Source organism: Macaca thibetana, chromosome Y (genome assembly GCF_024542745.1).
Source record: "Macaca thibetana thibetana isolate TM-01 chromosome Y, ASM2454274v1, whole genome shotgun sequence".
Lineage (NCBI taxonomy): Eukaryota > Metazoa > Chordata > Mammalia > Primates > Cercopithecidae > Macaca > Macaca thibetana.
In genome coordinates this window covers 8,551,364-8,572,222 of record NC_065599.1, presented here as the reverse complement: position 1 = coordinate 8,572,222, position 20,859 = coordinate 8,551,364, and the positions used below count along the sequence as shown (strand labels likewise).

Here is a 20,859-nt window from a genome sequence, read left to right as displayed (position 1 = left end):
TGAGCATCCAAATCTGCATTCACCTTTTTAAGAGACTTCTGTAATTGAGCTATAAAATCCATGTATGGTTCTTTTTGTCCCTGTTTTATTGCACTAAAGGAAGGGTATTATTCTCCACCTGAAGTGATTTTTCCCCCCCAACCTCTAAAGCACACTCCTGTAACCTGTTTTATGGCATCATCCTGCATGACCATTGTGCATCTAAACCAGTCCAGCTGCTGAACCCTAAAGGTTGGTTTGCAGTTATATTAATTTAAGGTTGGGCCTAGGCATTGCAAGCATCCTGAATGGAAGCTTCATCTGCCCATCAAGTTTTACATTGTAAGAACTGAGCAGGAATTAGACAAGTTTGAGTAAGAGTGTCCCAGTCAGTAGGAATCATCTGACTGAAAACAGCAACATTCTTTAACAGCCCCATTACAAAAGGAGAACCTGGCCCATACTGATTAATAGCTTCTTTAAATTCTTTCAGTAATTTGAAAGGAAAAACGCTCAAATGTAGCTGTAATATTTCACTGTTGATCAGGTGTGTGTATCCTAACAGAGAACTGCCAAGCCTCTAAATCACTCTCTCATCTAGCTTGCTGGATTTCTGCCTGAATAGAACTAAGAACAGTTGCTAGAGATGCTGCTCGAACAGTCACAACACCAACTATTTTTTGCCCAGTGTCTTCTGGAAAAGAAATCTCTGGAGGGTCAGGCCACTCTTTTTCTTCAAAATAATAATGAGGGGGTGCAGAAGAGTAGGGATGAACTTCCCCCTCCTTTACCACTTTAGCTTTAGTGGGCAAACAAACCTGCTCTATCACCTCTGTTATTTCATTATACTCTCCTTCCTCCTCCTCATCAGTATGAAAAGGTTCTAAAGTGGAACAAACCAGAGCCCACACTTGTTCCATTGCTACCCTGATGCTTCTGAGCTCCCCTTCTTACTCATCATTGGGATTGCTTTAAGAGTACTTGGGTGTCCTCCAGCTTAGTTCCATGTTCTCCAACCATCACTCCTGCAACCCTTCAACCTGGATTCAAGCCCCCACGTATGGACACCACTTGCCAAAACCAGCTCAGTCAAGCAGACCCTAACCCAGTGACACTAGAGGAATAAAATATACACACAGAGAAATATAGAGGTGTGGAGTGAGAAATCAGGGATCTCACAATCTTCAGAGCTGAGAGCCTTGAACAGAGATTTACCCACAAATTTATTGACAGCAAGCCAGTGATAACTATTGTTTATATAGACTATAGATTAACTAAATGTATTTCTTGTGGGAAATAAAGGGAAGGACTGAAGTAAAGGTATGGGTTTGGCTAGTTATCTGCAGCAGGAGCATGTCCTTAAGGCACAGATCACTCCTGCTATTGTTTGTGGTTTAAGAATGCCTTTAAGCGGTTTTTGGCTCTGGGTGGGCCAGGTGTTCATTGCCCTAATTCTGGTAAACCTACAACCTTCTAGCGTGGGCATCCTGGCCGTCATGAACATGTCACAGTGCTGCAGAGATTTTGTTTATGACCAGTTTGGGAGGCAGTTTATGGCCATAATTGGGGGCCTATTCCCAACACCATGGGACAAAAGAATCTAAACAACAGCTTTGAGACCTATACTCTCTCTGACAGAGCTTATCCAGATAAGAATGAATGAGGAAACAAACTCTGCTAATATGACAAAACAAGGTTATCAAGCACCCGCCCCTCCACCCCTGCAAATTACAGTAGCTCACTAGCAATGGATCCAAGCCAAGAATAAATCCCTGATTTACTTTAAAATGAATTCAAGAGGTTAGTTATTAAATTAATCAGGGAGTCACCAGAAGAAAACAAAACCCAATGTAGAGATATAAAAAATATAAGTGAAAGGAGACATATTCAGTGAAATAGACAGCATAAATTAAAAAAAAAAAAAAAAACCTCAGGAAACAATGAATAAACTTATAGAAATGTAAAATGCTCTGGAAAGGCTCAGTAATAGAATCAAACAAGTAGAAGAAACAAATTTAGAGCTTGAAGACAAGGTCTTTGAATTAACCCAATCCAACAAAGACAAAGAAAAAAGAATAAGACAATATGAACAAAGCCTCCAAGAAGTCTGAGATTATGTTGAATGACTAAACTTAAGAATAACTGGCATTCCTGAGGAAGAAATCTGAAAGTTTGGAAAATATATTTGGGGGTATAATTGAAGAAAACTTCCCCAGGCTCACTACAGACCTAGACATCGAAATACAAGATGAACAAAGAACACCCAGGAAATTCATCACAATAAGATCATCAGTCATGCACACTGTCACCAGGTTATCTAAAGTTAAGATGAAGGAAATAATCTTAAAGGCTGTGAGATTAAAGCATCAGTTACAATGTAAATGAAAACCTGACAGATTAACAGCAGATTTCTCAGCAGAAACCTTGTAAGCTACAAGGCATGGGGTCCTATTTTCAGCTTTCTTAAATAAAACAATTAGGAGTCAAGAATTTTGTATCTAGAAAAAGTAAACTCCATTATGAAGGAAAGATACAGTGATTTTCAGATAAACAAATGCTGAGAGAATTCACTACTATTGAGAACTGCTAAAGGAGCTCTAAATCTTGTAACATCCTGAAAATGCATCAAAACAGGACCCCTTTAAGCATAAATCTCGCAGGTCATAAAAAAAATTTAAAAAAAAAGATGTGCAGTGAAAAAAGCACAATTAATGAAATGGTACTGTTGCAGGAATTAAGGGATAAGAGATATCAATGGGTAAAACGGGATTAAAAAAAGCTAACACCTCTTTCGTAAACTGGAGGCTTCACTTAGGTGCGCTGGCCCAGAGGATTAACATCTAGAGGCTGAGTCTCAAACAAAGACAGGGCTTGACTTTTATACATGCAACCGAAGGGGGTTGTCCAGCTAGTGATGGGAAATTTGCAGGCAGGGTGGGCAAGCAAGCTTATAGAAGCAGAACAAAGGCAGTTTATCAAAGAGTGACAGGTGTTGCAACTTAGTCATGTCTTATGACCTTCAACACACTGCACAGGTGAGAAAACAGGAACTTACAAAATCCTTACAATCTTGGAGAAGCAATTACAAAAATAGTTATGAGAGCAGAATAAAGAATAATGGTATGGGGAGGTAATTTCATAGAAGGGAAACTGACAAGAAAAACTTGTTTTTGTCATCTCTGCTCCTGAAGCCCATTCCTTCTGGGCCCTGGCTCTGCTGATAGTGCTGCCAGAGTCCTTCTAGAGTCTTGCTTATCACTGGGCCTTAGAGTGAGTCAGCCTAGTACAGAATACTTGTTTTGTTTTGTTTTCTTCTTTTTTACATCCCCTGCTTCAGTATCTCATATCTCAATACTAACATTAAATATAAATGGCCTAAATGCTCCAATTTAAAGATAGAGAATGGCAGAATGAAAAATAGTTTACTAACCAACTATCTGCTGCCCGAAAGAGGCTCATTTAATATATAATGACTCACATAAACTTAAGGTAAATGGGTGGAAAAAGGCATTTTATGCAAATGGGCACCAAAGGTGAGCAGAAGTAGCTAAAGAAGTAGCTAAAGAAGTAGCATTGCCTTTGAAAACTGGCACAAGACAAGGATGCCCTCTCTCACCACTCCTATTCAACATAGTGTTGGAAATTCTGGCTAGGGCAATCAGGCAAGAGAAAGAAATCAAGGGTATTTAGTTAGGAAAAGAAGAAGTCAAATTGTCCCTGTTTGCAGATGATATGATTGTATATTTAGAAAACCCCACTGTCTCAGCCCAAAATCTCCTTAAGCTGATAAGCAACTTCAGCAAAGTCTCAGGATACAAAATTAATGTGCAAAAATCACAAGCATTCGTATACACCAGTAACAGACAGACAGCCAAGTCATGAATGAACTTCCATTCACAATTGCTTCAAAGAGAATAAAATACCTAGGAATCCAATTTACAAGGGATGTAAAGGACCTCTTCAAGGAGAATTAAAAACCACTGCTCAGTGAAATAGAAGAGGACACAAACAAATGGAAGAACATACCATGCTCATGGATAGGAAGAATCAATATCGTGAAAATGGCCATACTGCCCAAGGTAATTTATAGATTCAGTGCCATCCCCATCAAGCTACCAATCACTTTCTTCACAGAATTGGAAAAAACTGCTTTAAAGTTCATATGGAACCAAAAAAGACCCCGCATTGCCAAGACAATCCTAAGTCAAAAGAACAAAGCTGGAGGCATCACGCTACCTGACTTCAAACTAACTACAAGGCTACAGGAACCAAAACAGCATGGTACTGGTACCAAAACAGAGATATAGACCAATGGAACAGAACAGAGCTCTCAGAAATAATACCACACATCTACAGCCATCTGATCTTTGACAGACCTGACAAAAACAAGAAATGGGGAAAGGATTCCCTATTTAATAAATGGTGCTGGGAAAATTGGCTAGCCATAAGTAGAGAGCTGAAACTGGATCCTTTCCTTACTCCTTATACGAAAATTAATTCAAGATGGATTAGAGACTTAAATGTTAGACCTAATACCATAAAAACCCTAGAAGAAAACCTAGGTAATACCATTAAGGACATAGGCATGGGCAAGGACTTCATGTCTAAAACACCAAAAGTAATGGCAACAAAAGCCTAAGTTGACAAATGGGATCTAATTAAAGTAAAGAGCTTCTGCACAGCAAAAGAAACTACCATCAGAGTGAACAGGCAACCTCCAGAATGGGAGAAAATTTTTGCAATCTACTCATCTGACAAAGGGCTAATATCCAGAACCTACAAAGAACTCAAACAAATTTACAAGAAAGAAACAACCCCATCAAAAAGTGGGCAAAGGATATGAACAGACATTTCTCAAAAGAAGATATTCATACAGCCAACAGACACATGAAAAAATGCTCATCATCACTGGCCATCAGAGAAATGCAAATCAAAACCACAATGAGATACCATCTCACACCAGTTAGAATGGCAATCATTAAAAAGTCAGGAAACAATAGGTGCTGGAGAGGATGTGGAAAAATAGGAACACTTTTACACTGTTGGTGGGATTGTAAACTAGTTCAACCATTATGGAAAACAGTATGGCAATTCCTCAAGGATCTAGAACTAGAAGTACCATATGGCCCAGCCATCCCATTACTGGGTATATACCCAAAGGATTATAAATCATGCTGCTATAAAGACACATGCACACGTATGTTTATTGCGGCACTATTCACAATAGCAAAGACTTGGAATCAACCCAGATGTCCATCAGTGACAGACTGGATTAAGAAAATGTGGCACATATACACCATGGAATACTATGCAGCCATAAAAAAGGATGAGTTTGTGTCCTTTGTAGGGACATGGATGCAGCTGGAAACCATCATCCTCAGCAAACTATCGCAAGAACAGAAAACCAAACACCGCATGTTCTCACTCATAGGTGGGAACTGAATAATGAGATCGCTTGGACTTGGGAAAGGGAACATCACACACCGGGGCCTATCATGGGGAGGGCGAGGGAGGGTTTGCATTGGGAGTTATACCTGATGTAAATGATGAGTTGATGGGTGCTGACGAGTTGATGGGTGCAGCACACCAACGTGGCACAAGTATACATATGTAACAAACCTGCACGTTATGCTCATGTACCCTAGAACTTAAAGTTTAATAATAAAAAAAAAGAAAGAAAAATAATTCATTAACCAACTATCTGCTGCCCTAAAGAGGCTCACTTAATATATAATGACTCACATAAACTTAAGGTAAATGGGTGGAAAAAGGCATTTTATGCAAATGGACACCAAAGGTGAGCAGAAGTAGCTATTCTTATATCAGACAAAACAAACAAACAAACAAAAAACTTTAAAGCAACAGCAGTGTAAAAAGACAAAGAGGGACATTACAAATAATATAATATTTGTCCAAAAGGAAAATATCACAATCCTGAACATATATGCACCTAACACTGCAGCTTGTAAATTTATAAAGCAATTCCTAATAGACCTAAAAAAAGAGATAGACAGCAACACAATAATAGTGGGGGACTTCAACACACCACTGACAGCACTAGCCAGGTCATCAAGAGAGAAAGTTAACAAAGATAATGGATTTACACTATTCTCTGAAACAAATGGACTTAAAAGATATATACAGAACATTTCATTCAACAACTGCAGACTATACATTCTATTCAGCATTGCTTGGAACATCCTCCAAGACAGACCATATGATAGGCCACAAAATGAGTCTCAATAAATTTAAGAAAGGTAAAATTATATCAAGCACATTCTCAGAGCACAGTGGAATAGAACTGGAAATCTACTCCAGAAGGATCAAGATAGAAACTAAAAAAATTTTTTAACTGAATGACATATTGACACAGTCTATCAAAACCTCTAGAATACAGTAAAGGTGGTGCTAAGAAAAAATTCACAACCCTAAATGTCTACATGAAAATATTTAAGGTCAAACCTCAAGGAACTAGAGAAACAAAAACAAACCAAACCCAAACCCAGCAGAAGAAAGGAAATAACTAAGATCAGAGCAGAACTAAATGAAATTGAAACAAATGAACAAACAAAAGATAAACAAACAAAAAAAAGCTGTTTCTTTGATAGACCATTAGCAAGATTAACAAAAATAGAAGAAGAGAGGATATCTAAATAAGCTGAACAAGAATTGATACAGGAGATATTACAACTGACACCACAGAAATACAAAGGATTATTGAAGGCTACTGTGAACACCTTTATGCACGTAAACTAAAAAACCTGGATAAATTCCTAAAAAGATACAACCCATCTAGCTTAAATCAGGAAGAATTTGATACCTAAACAGATGAATGACAAACAATGAGATTTAAATGGTAATTTAAAGATTACCGAAATGAAAAATCCCAGAACCAGTAGCAATCACGGCAGAATGCTACCACACATTTAAAGAATAATTGGTACCAATATTATTGACACTATTCCACAAGATAAAGATAAAACCCTACCTAAATCACTCTATGAATCCAGTATTAACAGAATACCACAAAGGACACAACCGTAAAATAAACTAATATCATTAATGAACAAATATCCATAATGAATATAGGGATAAAGAAGACCAATATCCCTTATGAACACAGATGCTAAAATTCCTAACAAAATACTAGCAAACCAAATCCAACAATATGTTTAAAAAATCCACCACAATCAAATGGGTTTCATACCAGTGACGCAGAGATGGTTTAATGTATGCAAGTCAATAAATGTAATACAACACATAAGCAGAATTAAAAACAAAAATCAGTATTTTCTCAATAAATGCAGAAAAATCATTCCATAAAACTCAGCATCCCTTTATGCTTATAACCCTCAGCAAAATCTCCATACAAGGGACACACCTCAATGTAATAAGAGCCATCTATGATAAACTCACAGACAACATAATACTGAATGGGGAAAAGTAAAAAGCATTCCCTCTGAGAACTTGCATGAGACAAGGATGTCCACTGTCACCACTCCTCTTCAACGCAGTATTGGAAGTTCTTGCTAGGGCATTCAGACAAGAGAAAATAATAAAGGGCATGTAAATTGGAGACAGGAAGTGAAACTGTTACTGTTTGCTGATGATGTGGTTGTTTACCTAGAACACCCTAAAGACTCCTCCAGAAAGTTTCTAGAACTGACAAAAGAATTCAGCAAAATTTCTGGATACAAAACTAATGTACAAAACCCACCAGGTCTTCTTTGTACCAACAGGAACCAAAATGAGAATCAAGTCAATAACTCAACCCCTTTTACAATAGCTACAAAAATAAAATACTTCAGAATATACCTAACCAAGGAGGTAAAAGACCTCTACAAGGAAATCTACAAAGCACTGCTGAAAAAGATTATAAACACAAATAAATGGAAATACATCCCATGCTCATGGATGGGTAGAACCAATACTGTGAAAATAATTATACTGCCTAAAGAAATCTACAAATTCAACGCAATTCCCGTCTAAGTACCATCATCATTCTTCACAGAGCTAGAAAAAATAATTCTAAAATCCATATGGAATCCAAAAAAAAAAAAAAAAAAAAAAAAGCTCATATATCCAAAGCAAGCCTAAGGAAAATAACAAATCTGAAGGCATCATATTACCTAATTTCAAACTATACCATAAGGCCATAGTCACCAGAACAGCAAGGTACGGATATAAAAATAGGCATATAAACCAATGGAACAAAATAGAGAACCCAGAAATAAACCCAAATACTTAAAGCCAACTGATTTTCCACAAAGCAAGCAAAAACATGAAGTGCAGAAAGGACACCCTCTTAAACAAATGGTTCTGGGATAATTGGCTAGCCACATGTAGCAGAATAAAACTGGATCCTCGTCTCTTACCTTATACAAAAGTCAACTCAAGATGGATTAGGGACCTAAATCTAATACCTGAAACTATAAAAAATCTAAGCAATAACATTGTAAAAGCTATTCTAGACATAGGCTTTAGCAAGTATTTCATAACCAAAACCCCACAAGCAAATGCAATTAAAAAAGATAAATAGCTGAGACTTAGTTAAACTGAAGAAGTTTCATACAATAAAAGGAACAGTCAGCAGAGCACACAGACAACTGTGTGGGAGAAACAAGACAACAGAGTGGGAGAAAATCTTCACAATCTATACGTCTGACAAAGAACTAATATCCAGGATCTACAATGAACTCAAACAAATTAGTAAGAAAACAAACAAACAATCCCATCAAAAAGTGGGTTCAGGACATGAATAGACAGTTCTCAAAAGAAAATATACAAATGGTCAATAACTATATAAAAATGCTCAACATCACTAATATTCAGGGAAATACAAATCAAAATCACAATGTGATACCACCGAACTCCTGAAAGAAAGGCTATAATAAAACAATAAAAGGAAACAGTTGATCTTTGCATGAATGCAGTGAACAGGGAACACTTCTATACTGCTGGTGAAAATGTAATGTAGCACAACCAGTATGAAAAACAGTGTGGATATTCCTTAAAGAAGTAAAAGTAGAACCGCCATTTGATCCAGCTATCCCACTACTGGGTATCTACCCAAAGGAAAAGAAGTGATTATACAAAAAAGATACTTGGGCATGCATGTTTGTAGCAGTACAATTGGCAATTGCCAAAACGTGGAACAAAACCAAATGCACATCAATCAATGAGTGGATAAAGACACTGTGTTCTATCTATGTATCTATCTATCTATCTATCTATCTATCTATCTATCTATCTATCTATCTATCTATCTACTACTTATCCATAAAAAAGAATAAATAAATGGCAACCTGGAAGAGATTGCAATTTATTATTCTAAGTAAAGTAACTCAGGAATGGAAAACCAAACATCATGTGTTCCCATTCCTAAGTGGGAGCTAAGCTATGAGGACACAAAGGCATAAGAATGACATGGCGGACTTTCGGGACTCTAGGGAAAACAATAGGAAGCAGGTAAGGGATAAAGGACTAAACATAGGGGTAGTGTATACTCCTCAGGTGATGGATGCATCAAAATCTCACAAATCACAACTAAATAACTTACTTATGTAACGAAACACCACCTGTTCCCCAATAACCTATGTAAATAAAAAAATGTTTTAAGAAGCAAACAGAAAACAAACAATTTTGTTTTGTCTTGTTCTGTTTTTCTGCTGTAAGGAATGTTAGCCACTTAAGAAGTCTTGTTGGCCGGGTGCTGTGGCTCACGCCTGTAATCCCAGCACTTTGGGAGGCCGAGGTGGGAGGATCATGAGGTCAGGAGATCGAGACCATCCTGGTCAACACGGTGAAACCCCGTCTCTACTAAAAATACAAAAATTAGCCGGGCGCGGTGGCGGGCGCCTGTAGTCCCAGCTACTCTGGAGGCTGAGGCAGGAGAATGGAGTGAACCCGGGAGGCGGAGCTTGCAGTGAGCCAAGATTGCGCCACTGCACTCCAGCCCGGGAGACAGAGCGAGACTCCGTCTCAGAAAAAAAAAAAAAAAAAGAAGTCTTGTTCCTTGTAATTTGGAATTCTTATTCAAATTTGACCAAGTTAGGTACAATTGGTCAAATCCAATAATAAAAAGATGACTACAACAATAAAAACCCAGAAATGTGATTTCTGAGCACTCTAATGGTGATGAGAAATTAAGACAAGCTGGTTCTCAATTTTAAGTTTTAATCCTGAAGGAGAATTTCCAAGATACACACCCCATTTGTGTTACTTACTTAGTAATCAAGACTCAAAGCTGCTCTTTACGTTCTTAAAAGTAGTATAAAATGCTCACACTTGGGAGGTTTGTGGCAAGATGTTTGAATGGGAACAACTCCAGTCTGCAGCTCCCAGCAAAACCAATGCAGATGGAAGGAGATCTGTGCATTTCCAACTAAGGAAATGTTGATGCTGATGAACAAGGAAATACCCTGTTCATCTCACTAGGATTGGTTAGGCCGTGGGTGCAACCCATGGAGGGTGAGAAGAAGCAGAGTGGGGCATTGCCTCACCTGCAAAGTGCAAGGAGCCAGGGACCTCCCTCCCCTAGCCAAGGGAAGTCATGAGTGACCCTACTATCTGGCCCAGATACTACGTTTCTCCCACTGCTTTTGTAATCTGTAGGCCAGGAGATTCCCTCGTGTGCGTCTACCATTAGGGCCCTGGGTTTCAGGCACAAAACTGGGCAGCCATTGGGGCAGACACTAATTTGGCTGCAGGCTTTTTCTTTTTTTTCATACCCCACTGGTGCCTGGAACCCCAGTGAGATAGAACCCTTCACTCCCGTAGAAAAGAGGCTGAAGCCAGGGAGGCAAGTAGTCATGCTCAGGGGCCACACTCCCATGGACACCAGCAAGTTAAGAAGCACTGTCTGGAAATTCTTACTGCCAGTAGAGCAGTCTGAAGTCGACCCGGGATGCTCAAGCTTGGTGTGGGGAGGGGCGTCTGCCATTACCAAGGCTAAAGTGGGCCACAGTGATTAACAGCCATGTCATATGGGAGAGCTACAGCTGGCATCTGGCATGGGCCTTCTTCAGGGATGAAGCTGCTAGAGGAAGGAGAAGGCAGTAATCTTTGCTGTTCTGTAGCCTCCACTGGTGATACCCAGGCAAATAGGGTCTGGAGTGGAGTTCCAGACCTGCAGAAGAGGGGCTTGACTGCTAGACCTGCAGAAGAGGTGCTTGACTGCTAGAAGAAAAACTAACAAATAGAAAGTGACAATATTAACATCAACAAAAAGGACCCCACTACACACACAGAAACCCCATCCAAAGATCATCAGCCTCAAAGATCAAAGGTAGATAAATACACAGAGATTAGGAAAAACCAGTACAAAAATGATGAAATTTCCAAAAATCAGAATGCCTTTTCTCCTCCAAATGTTTGCAACTCCTCTCCAGCAAAGGAACAAAACTAAAAAGAGAAAGAGTTTGATGATTTGACAGAAGTAGACTTCAGAGAATGGGTAATAACAAACTCCTCTGAGCTAAAGAAGCATGTTTTAAACCAATGCAAAGAAGTAAGAACCTTGACGAAAGGTTACAGGAACTGCTAACTACAATAACCAGTTTAGAGAAAAACATAAATGACTTAAGAGAGCTGAAAAACAGAGCATGAGGACATGGTGAAGCAAATAAAAGTCTGAATAACAGAATCCATCAAGTAGAAAAAAGCATATCAGAGATTGAAGATCAGTTCAGTGAAAGAAAGCATGAAGACAAGATTAGATAAAACGAATTAAAAGAAACAAACAAACAAAAGAAATATGAGGCTATGTGAAAAGACCAAACATACGATTGATTGGGGTCCCTGAAAGTGACAGGGAGAATGGAACCAGGTTAAAAAACACTTTTCAGGATATTATCCAGGAGAACTTCGCCAACCCAGCAAGACAGGTCAACATTAACATTCAGGAAATACAGAGAATACCACTAAGATACCTCTCAAGAGCACCAACCTCAAGACACGTACGTAATTGTCACATTCTCCAAGGTAAAAAAAAAAAAAAGGAAAAGGCAACCAGAAAGAAATGTTAGGCTACATACGAAGTGAAGTTCATCAGACTAACAACAGATCTTTCTGCATAGACCATACAAATCAGAAGACAGTGGGGCCAATATTCACCATTCTTAAAGAAAAGAATTTTAAACCCAGAATTTTATATCCAGCCAAACTAAGCTTCGTAAGTGAAAGAGAAATAAAATCCTTTCCAGACAAGCAAATGCTGAGGGATTTTGTCACCACCAGGTCTGCCCTACAAGAGCTCTTGAAGGAAGCACTAAGTGCGAAAAGGAAAAACCAGTACCAGTCACTGCAAACAGACTTTAAACCAACAAAGATGAAAAAAGACAAGGAATGGCATTACACAACTGTAAGGGGATCAATGCAGCAAGAGCTAATTATCCTAAATATATATGCTCCGAATACAGGAGCACCCAGATTCATAAGACAAGTTCTTAGAGACCTACAAAGAGACTTACACTCCCACACAATAATAGTGGAAGACTTTAGTACCCCACTGTCAATTATTCAGATCAACAAGACAGAAAATTAACAAGAATAATTAGGACTTGAACTCAGCTCTGGACCAAATGAACCTAATAGACATCTACAGAACTCTCCACCCCAAATCAGCAGAATATACATTCTTCTCAGCACCACTTTAACACTTATTCTAAAATGGACCACATAAATGGAAGTAAAATACTCCTCAGCAAATGCAAAATAATGGAAATCGTAACAAACTGTCTCTCAGACCACAGTACAATCAAATTAGAACTCAGGATTAAGAAACTCACTCAAAAGTGTACAACTACTTGAAAACAGAATAACCTGTTCCTGAATGACTATTTGTTAAATAATGAAATTAAGGCAGAATTAACGAAGTTCTCTGAAATCAATGAGAACAAAGAGACAACATACCAGTATCTCTGGAACACAGCTAAAGCAGCATTTAGAGAGAAGTTTATAGTACTAAATTGACACTGTAACATCCCAATTAAAATAACTAGAGAAACAAGAGCAAACAAATTCAAAAGCTAAAAGAAGACAAGAAATAACTAAGATCAGAGCAGAACTGAAGGCAATAGAGACATGGAAAACCATTTAAAATTCAGTGAGTCTAGGAGCTGTTTTTTTGAAGACATTAACAAAATAGATAGACTGCTAGCCAGACTAATAAATAAAAGGAGAAGAATCAAATAGACACAAGAAAAAATGATAAAGGGGATATCACCACTGATCCCACAGAAACAAAAACTACCATCGGATAATACTATAAACACCTCTAGGCAAATAAACTAGAAAATCTGGAAGAAATGGATGAATTCCTGGACACATACATCCTTCCAAGACTAAACCATCAAGAAGTCGAATCCCTCAATAATCCAATAAGAGGTTCTGACACTGAGGCATTAATTATAGCCCACCAACCAAACAAGTCCAGCACAAGATGGATTTACAGGACTGAATTCTACCAGAGGTACGAAGAGGAGCTGGTACCATTCTTTCTGAAGCTATTCCCAAAAAAATAGAAAAAGAGGGAATCCTCTCTAACTAATTTTATGAGCCTAGCAATTCCAAAACCTGGCAGAGGCACAAGAAAACAAAATTCCAGGCCAATAACTCTGATGAACATCAATGCGAAAATCCTTAATAAAATACTGGCAAACTGAATCCAGCAACACATCAGAAAGCTTATCCACCACCATCAAGTCAGCTTCATCCCTGAGATGCAAGCCTAGGTCAACATACACAAATCAATAACTGTAATCCATCACATAAACAGAACCAAAGATAAAAACCACATGATTATCTCATACATGCAGAAAAGGACAAAATTCAACAGCCCTTCATTCAAAAACTAGGTATTGATAGACTATATCTCAAAATAATAAGCGCTATTTATGACAAACTGAAAGCCAATATCATACTGAATGGGCAAAAGCTGGAATTGAAAAGTGGCACAAGACAAGGATGCCCTCTCTCACCACTCCTATTCAATATAGTATTGGACATTCTGGCCAGAACAATCAGGCAAGATGAACAAATAAAGATATTCAAATAGGAAGAGAGGAAGTCAAATCACCTCTGTTTGCAGATGACATGATTCGATATTTAGAAAACCCCATAGTCTCAGCCCCCAAACTCCTTAAGCTGATAAGCAACTTCAGCAGTCTCAAAATACAAAATTAATGTGCAAAAATCACAAGCATTTCTACACACTAATAATAGACAGACAGTTAAATAGTGAGTGAACTGCCATTTACAATTGCCACAAAAAGGATAAAATACCTAGGAATACAACTTACAAGGGACGTGAAAAACCTCTTCAAGGAGAACTGCAGTGGAGAGGACACAAACACGGGAAAAAAAATTCCATGATCACAGATAGGAAGAATGAATATCATCGGCCGGGCGCGGTGGCTCAAGCCTGTAATCCCAGCACTTTGGGAGGCCGAGACGGGCGGATCACGAGGTCAGGAGATCGAGACCATCCTGGCTAACACGGTGAAACCCCGTCTCTATTAAGAAATAAAAAAAAACTAGCCGGGCGAGGTGGCGGGCGCCTGTAGTCCCAGCTACTCGGGAGGCTGAGGCCGGAGAATGGCGTGAACCCGGGAGGCGGAGCTTGCAGTGAGCTGAAATCCGGCCACTGCACTCCAGCCTGGGCAACAGAGCGAGACTCCGTCTCAAAAAAAAAAAAAAAAAAAAAGAATGAATATCATCAAGATGGCCTTTCTGTCCAAAGTAATTTATAGATTCAGTGCTATTCCCATCAAGGTATCATTAGCTTTCTTCATAGAACTAGAAGAAAGTACTTTAAGTTTCATATGGAATGAAAAAAGAGCCAGTATTGCTAAGACAATCCTAAGCAGAAAGAACAAAGCTGGAGGCATCACGTTACGTGACATCAAGCTATACTACAAGTCTACAGCAACCAGAACATCATGTTACTTGTACCATAACAGATATACAGACCAATGGAACAGAACAGAGGCCTCAAAAATAACACCACACATCTACAACCAAGTGATCTTCAACAAACCTGAGAAAAATAAGCAAAGGGGAAAGAATTTCCTGTTTAATAAATGGTACTGGAAAAACTGGCTAGCTGTGTGCAGAAAACAAACTGGGCCCTTTTCTAACACTTTGTACAGACATTAACTCAAGATTAATTAAAGACTTAAATATAAACCTAAAGCCATAAAATCTCTAGAAGAAAACTGAGGCAATAGGCATGGGCAAAGATTTCATGACTGAAACACCAAAAGCAATTGCAACAAAAGCCAAAATCAATTGATGGGATCTATTTAAGCTGAAGAGCTTCTTGTTAACAAAAGAAACTATTGTCAGAGTGAACAGGCAACCTACAGAATGGGAGAAAATTTTTACAATCTATTCATCTGACAAAAGTCTAATATCTAGAATCTACAAGGAACTTAAACAAATTTATAAGAAAATAAAAACACAACTTCATTAAAAAGTGGGAAAGGGATATGAACAGATCCTTCTCAAAAGAAGACATATGCCACTAACAAACATATGAAAAAAGTCATCGTAAGCCATTGGAGAAATGCAAATCAAAACCATAATGAGATACCATCTTGCACCAGTTAGAATGGTGATCATTAAAAAGTGTGGAAACAACAGCTGCTGGAGAGGATGTGCAGAAATACAAATGCTTTTACACTGTTGGTGGGAGTGTAAATTAGTTCAACCATTGTAAAAGACAGTGTGGCGATTCCTCAAGGATCTAGAACCAGAAATACCATTTGACCCAGCATTCCCATTACAGGGTATATACCCAAAGAATTATAAATAATTCATCTATAAGGAAACATGCACACATATGTTTACTGCAACATTATTTACAGTAGAATAGACTTGGAACCAACCCAAATGCCCATCAATGATAGACTGTATAAAGAAAATGTGGCATATACACAACCATAGAATACTATGCAGCCATAAAAAAAGAATGAGTTCATGTCCATTTCAGGGACATGGATGATGCTGGAAACTATCATCCTCAGCAAACTTCCACTGGAACAGAAAACCAAACACTGCATGCTCTTACCTGTAAGTGGGAGTTGAACAATGAGAATGCATGAACACAGCGAGAGGAACATCACACACTGGGGCCTGTTGGGGGGTGGAGGGAAAGAGGAGGGAGAGCATTATGACAAATACCTAATGTGTATTCAGCTTAAAACTTAGATGACAGGTTGATAGGTGCAGCAAACCACCATGGCACCTGTATACCTATGTAACAAACTGGCACGTTAAGCACATGTATCCCAGAACTTAAAGTGAAATAAAATAAAACAAAACTCACACTTGTCTTCCTTGTTAAAAGTTATCTAAAATTCCAGATAGTGGGTTCCCACTCTCTACAGTGGTGGAAGCAGGAAAACTTGCCTTCCTTTTTGGAAATAAGTAAAACTCCAGAAAAGGAGTTGTACAGCAAAATGATCTTGACCAAATTTTGTGAGATCAGAGATTCTCCAGAGGTGAGGTATTTTCAGGCCTCAGAAAATTGTCCTACTCCTTTGAGTCATAAGGGTAGCTCAAGCTGGTACCAAACAGCCATAGAAGGTTTGTCAAATATCAGGGGAGCCTCCAGTCAAACAGAATCCCTTTGTGGTTACCAATTGTGAAACCAAAGATTTATCTGAGACAGATCTCTATCAGTTTAGAAAGTTTATTTTGCCCAAGTTAATGACACACCTGTGACATGGCCTTACAAGATCCAGATGATATGTGCCCAAGGTGGTTGGGGTAAAGCCTGCTTTTTTATGTTTTAGGCAGATATGAGATATCAATCAATATGTATAAGATATACAGTAGTTTGATCTTGAAAGGTGGGCCAACTTGAAGCAGGGTCTTCCAGTTCCTAGGTAGATTTTAAAATTTTTCTCTCTTTCGTCTTTCTCTCTCCTTCCTTCCTTCCTCTCTTCCTCACTTTCTCTCTTTTCTTTCTTTCTTTCTTTCTCTCTCTCTCTCTTTCTTTCTTTCTTTCTTTCTTTCTTTCTTTCTTTCTTTCTTTCTTTCTTTCTTTCTTTCTTTCTTTCTCTTTCTTCTCTCTTTCTCTCTCTCTTTCTCCTTTCTTCTTTCTTTCTCTCTTTCTTTTTCCTTCCTTCCTTCCTTCCTTCCCTCCCTCCCTTCCTCCCTTCCTTCTTTCCCCTCCCACCCTTTCTCCCTTCCTCCCTTCCCTTCCCTCCTTCCCTGTCTCTGTCTCTCTTCTCTCTCCTCTCTTTTCTCTCCTCTCTCTCTCTCCTTCTCTCTCTCTCCCCTAGCAATAGGGACTTGCCTGTTGTCCATGCTGGTCTCAAGCAGTTCATCTGCCTCACACTCTCAAAGTGCTGAGATTATAGACATGAGCCACTGTACCCAGCTGTTTTAAACATATTCTGATTAGCAATTGACTGAGAGAGTTATTATTTAAAGACATCGAATCAATAGAAAGAAAATACTTGCATTACAATAAAAGACTGTGGAGACCAAAATTTTTTAATTCAGTTGAGTCCCTGGATAGCAGGCTTCAGAGCAAATAGATTGTAAATTTTTCTTATCAGACTTAAGGTCCATGTTGATGATAAATGCTAGTCACCTTTTCCTGAGTTTCAAAAGGAAAGGCCGTATAATGAGGCATGTTTGGCCCTTCCTTCTCATCATGGCCTGAATTAGTTTTCAGGTTAGTTTCGGAATGCCCTTGGCTGAGAGGAAGAGTCCGTTCAGATGGTTGGGGGCTTGGAATGGTTTACACAGTTTTAGTAAAAGAGAGTACTTTTTCCCACATTTTCATTCTGTAATCTACCCAGAGTTAAGCTAAACTTTATAATTTAAGGCCAGTCCTCCAGAAGACTGTGATCACTTCAGATACCAGTCCTTCGTTAAAGCATCCCAAGGGTTGTCTCTGTCTTCTAACCAACTGGCTAAAAATTGGAATGTTCCCATAACTACACTGGAGTTCATCAGTTTGCTAAAATGACATAGAAACTCAAGACAGTGCAATGCTTACATTTACAGTTTTATTGTAGTAAAAGGACATAGAGCAGAATCAGCCCAAAGAAGTAATTCACAAGGTGAAGTCTGATAGAGTTCGAGGTGCAACACTTCTGTCATCTTTAGAGATGTGCTATCCTCCCAACATGAAAGCGTGCCAATACTCAAGGAGTAATGTCAACCAAGGAGGCTCACCTGAGCTTTGGAGTACCAAGATTTTATTGAGGACTCACACAGCTATGATTGATGAAATCATTGGCCATATGTTTAAATCTCCAGCTCCCCTTGTCCCTTCCAGAGGTTGGGTTTGTATCTTACAGCTCAAAGCCCTAACCCTCTAATCAGCCAGTCCCTATCCTGAATCATCTAATTAGCATAAACTGTCCAGTGTAAGCCATCTCAGTATTATAAACAATCAGGCCTGGTCCAGGGGGCCCGCTATGAATAACAAAGACACTCCAATCACTTATGAAATTCCAAGTGTTTAGAAACTACTTCCCAGGAGCTAGAGACAAAGGTCAGCCAAATATTTCATTACACAAAACCAAACACAGTGTTCTAGCTACAAAAGTAAGGCATTCATGCAAACATAATCACAGATGGCAAAATATAAAATTCAGACACTAAAATGTTTCATCCTGACTTAAACTAACATTGTGTCCGTGTCTAGATTAAAAAATAGAAAGCTTGATGTCCAACCGTATGTCTAGGCTTTGTAACAAGTAATGTAAGTAGTAAAAAATATATACATACACATGCTGGAGAAGCCACTTTCATAAATGAGTAAATTTAGGTGTTTTTAAGTCAAGCAAATCTGAGAAATCAATTCTTGGATGACAAAAACTAACAAAATACACCACCCACCACCATCACCATCACTGCAACTACTACAACAAAACCAGGTGTGTTATTGTTTGCTTAGCATGAAGAAAAATTCCAGTATCACTATGTCATCTTCTATGGTAAAAGGGCCATGACACAAAAAGAGATAAGATCACCTGAATCTCACTGCACCCCTGCCCTCCTCCTGTCTCCCCATAATCAAAGTCTGGGTAATGAGAAAATTTTTTTTTAAATGTTCATTTTCCTTCCATTCTTCTTTGAAAAGAAATTCATGTAAAATAAAGTTCCACCATTTCAAAATGAACAATTTAGTGTCATTTAGTACATTCACAGTATTGTGTAACTACCATTTCTATCTAGTTCCATTTTTATCACCAAAAGGAACTCCAACCCATCAAGCAATCACTCTCCATTCCTCCTTCCTCCAACCCTCTGACAACCACTAATCTAATTTCTTGTAGATTTAATTTTTCTTGTAGTTTTATGAAAACTGAGTCACACAATATGTGATCTTTTGTGTCTGCCTACTTTCACTAGTATAACATATGTGAGAGTCATATTTGTTGTAGGATGTGTTAGAAATTCTTTTTTTGAGACGGAGTCATGCTCTGTCACCCAGCTGGAGTGCAGTGGTGCAATATCTTGGCTCATGGCAACCTCCACCTCTCAGGTTCCAATTCTCCACCTCAGCCTCCCTAGTAGTTTTCACATGGGATTACAGGCACCCACCACAATGTCCAGCTAATTTTTGTAATTTTATTAGAGACAGGGTTTCACCATGTTGGCCAGGCTTGTCTTGAACTCCTGAGTGACCTCAGGTAATCCACCCACATCAAGCCTCCCAAAGTCCTGGGATTATAGGCATGAGTCACCACACCCAGCCAGAACTTCATTCCTTTTTGTGACTGAATAATATTCCATAATATAGATATATTTATCCGTTCATACATTGATGGACATTTGGGTTATTTCCAGTTTTGGGCTGTCATCAATAATGCTGCTATGATGAAGTATACAAGTATATCTGAATATTTGCTTTCAGTTATTTTGGGTATGTACTTAAGGGTGAAATCACTGGCATTATCCTTATTGCTTGGTAGAAATTGTGCCTATTTTTTTTCTATCTTAGGTGTAAAGTAAATACAAGGATGAAGTACTATGGCATGACCTTCTTCCCCTGGGAAGCGTTCTGCAAGTGCCAGCATCAGAGAGAACTAAAAAAGCCATTGGAGATGCTGATACAGGCTTGCTCTGTCACTGGCCTTCGTACATATCAGTAAATTCTGACGAGCTAGTTAGCTAAGCTGTAGACATCCCTCAGATAGGAAAAAATAACCTGGAAGAAAGGAAAAGAAGAGAACTGGTATATGCTCCTCTCAGTGCCTAGAAAAATTTAGTGACTGCTCCAGGATACCAGCTCTGGGGACAACTAGACTCAGACACAAGTTTTGTAGAAGGTGAATGGTCTGGATCATCCTATGCACACACTCAGACTGATCCACTAGCACTAGGAAGGGGTTAATGTCAAAGAGCTTTGAAAAATTGCAGGAAAGCTGGCCAAATTAACTGCAAAATTAGGACAAGACAGTATAAGAACTCCAACAAGGAACCACTGGAGGTGATGCTGAAAAGTTCCTCTCTCTTGGAGGTCACAGATTTCCTGGGGTTGTTTGCTATGTATGAGTGTGGTCCAGCACCAGGTCAAAAAGATTAGCCCTCAACTAGAGAGAAAATCAAAGGAGGAATGAAGAATTCCCCTAATGCAAGCATTGATGCCACTGCCTCTACTGGGAAAGCTTGATGTGAGAACTTTGGTCCAGTATCCATACCTCCTGCAAAGTAGGCTGGAGTTGGGTAAAAGAACCAAGACTCTGTAGCCTCTTCGTTGTGCCAGTCAAGTGAAGTTGTGTTTAGGCTCTAGCATGACTAAGAAGCCCACTGTTTTGTGCTTTAAAATTTGGTTTCCTCTAGTTTCTTAATGAAATTTTTTTTCTACATTGCCCTCACATTCTCAGGTGAACCAAGAGTAACAGGAAATTC

General features: G+C 38.8%; 1 long non-coding RNA gene across 1 annotated transcript in view; it reads left to right on the top strand.

Annotated features, from left to right (window-relative positions):
* LOC126947197 (uncharacterized) overlaps nucleotides 1–20,641 on the top strand; it is a 56,684-nt gene extending 36,043 nt beyond the window's left edge. The window contains exon 3 of the long non-coding RNA XR_007722963.1: nucleotides 19,949–20,641. This is a non-coding gene — a long non-coding RNA (uncharacterized LOC126947197). The remainder of the gene's footprint in view (nucleotides 1–19,948) is intronic.
* Nucleotides 20,642–20,859: the final 218 nt, after the last annotated feature.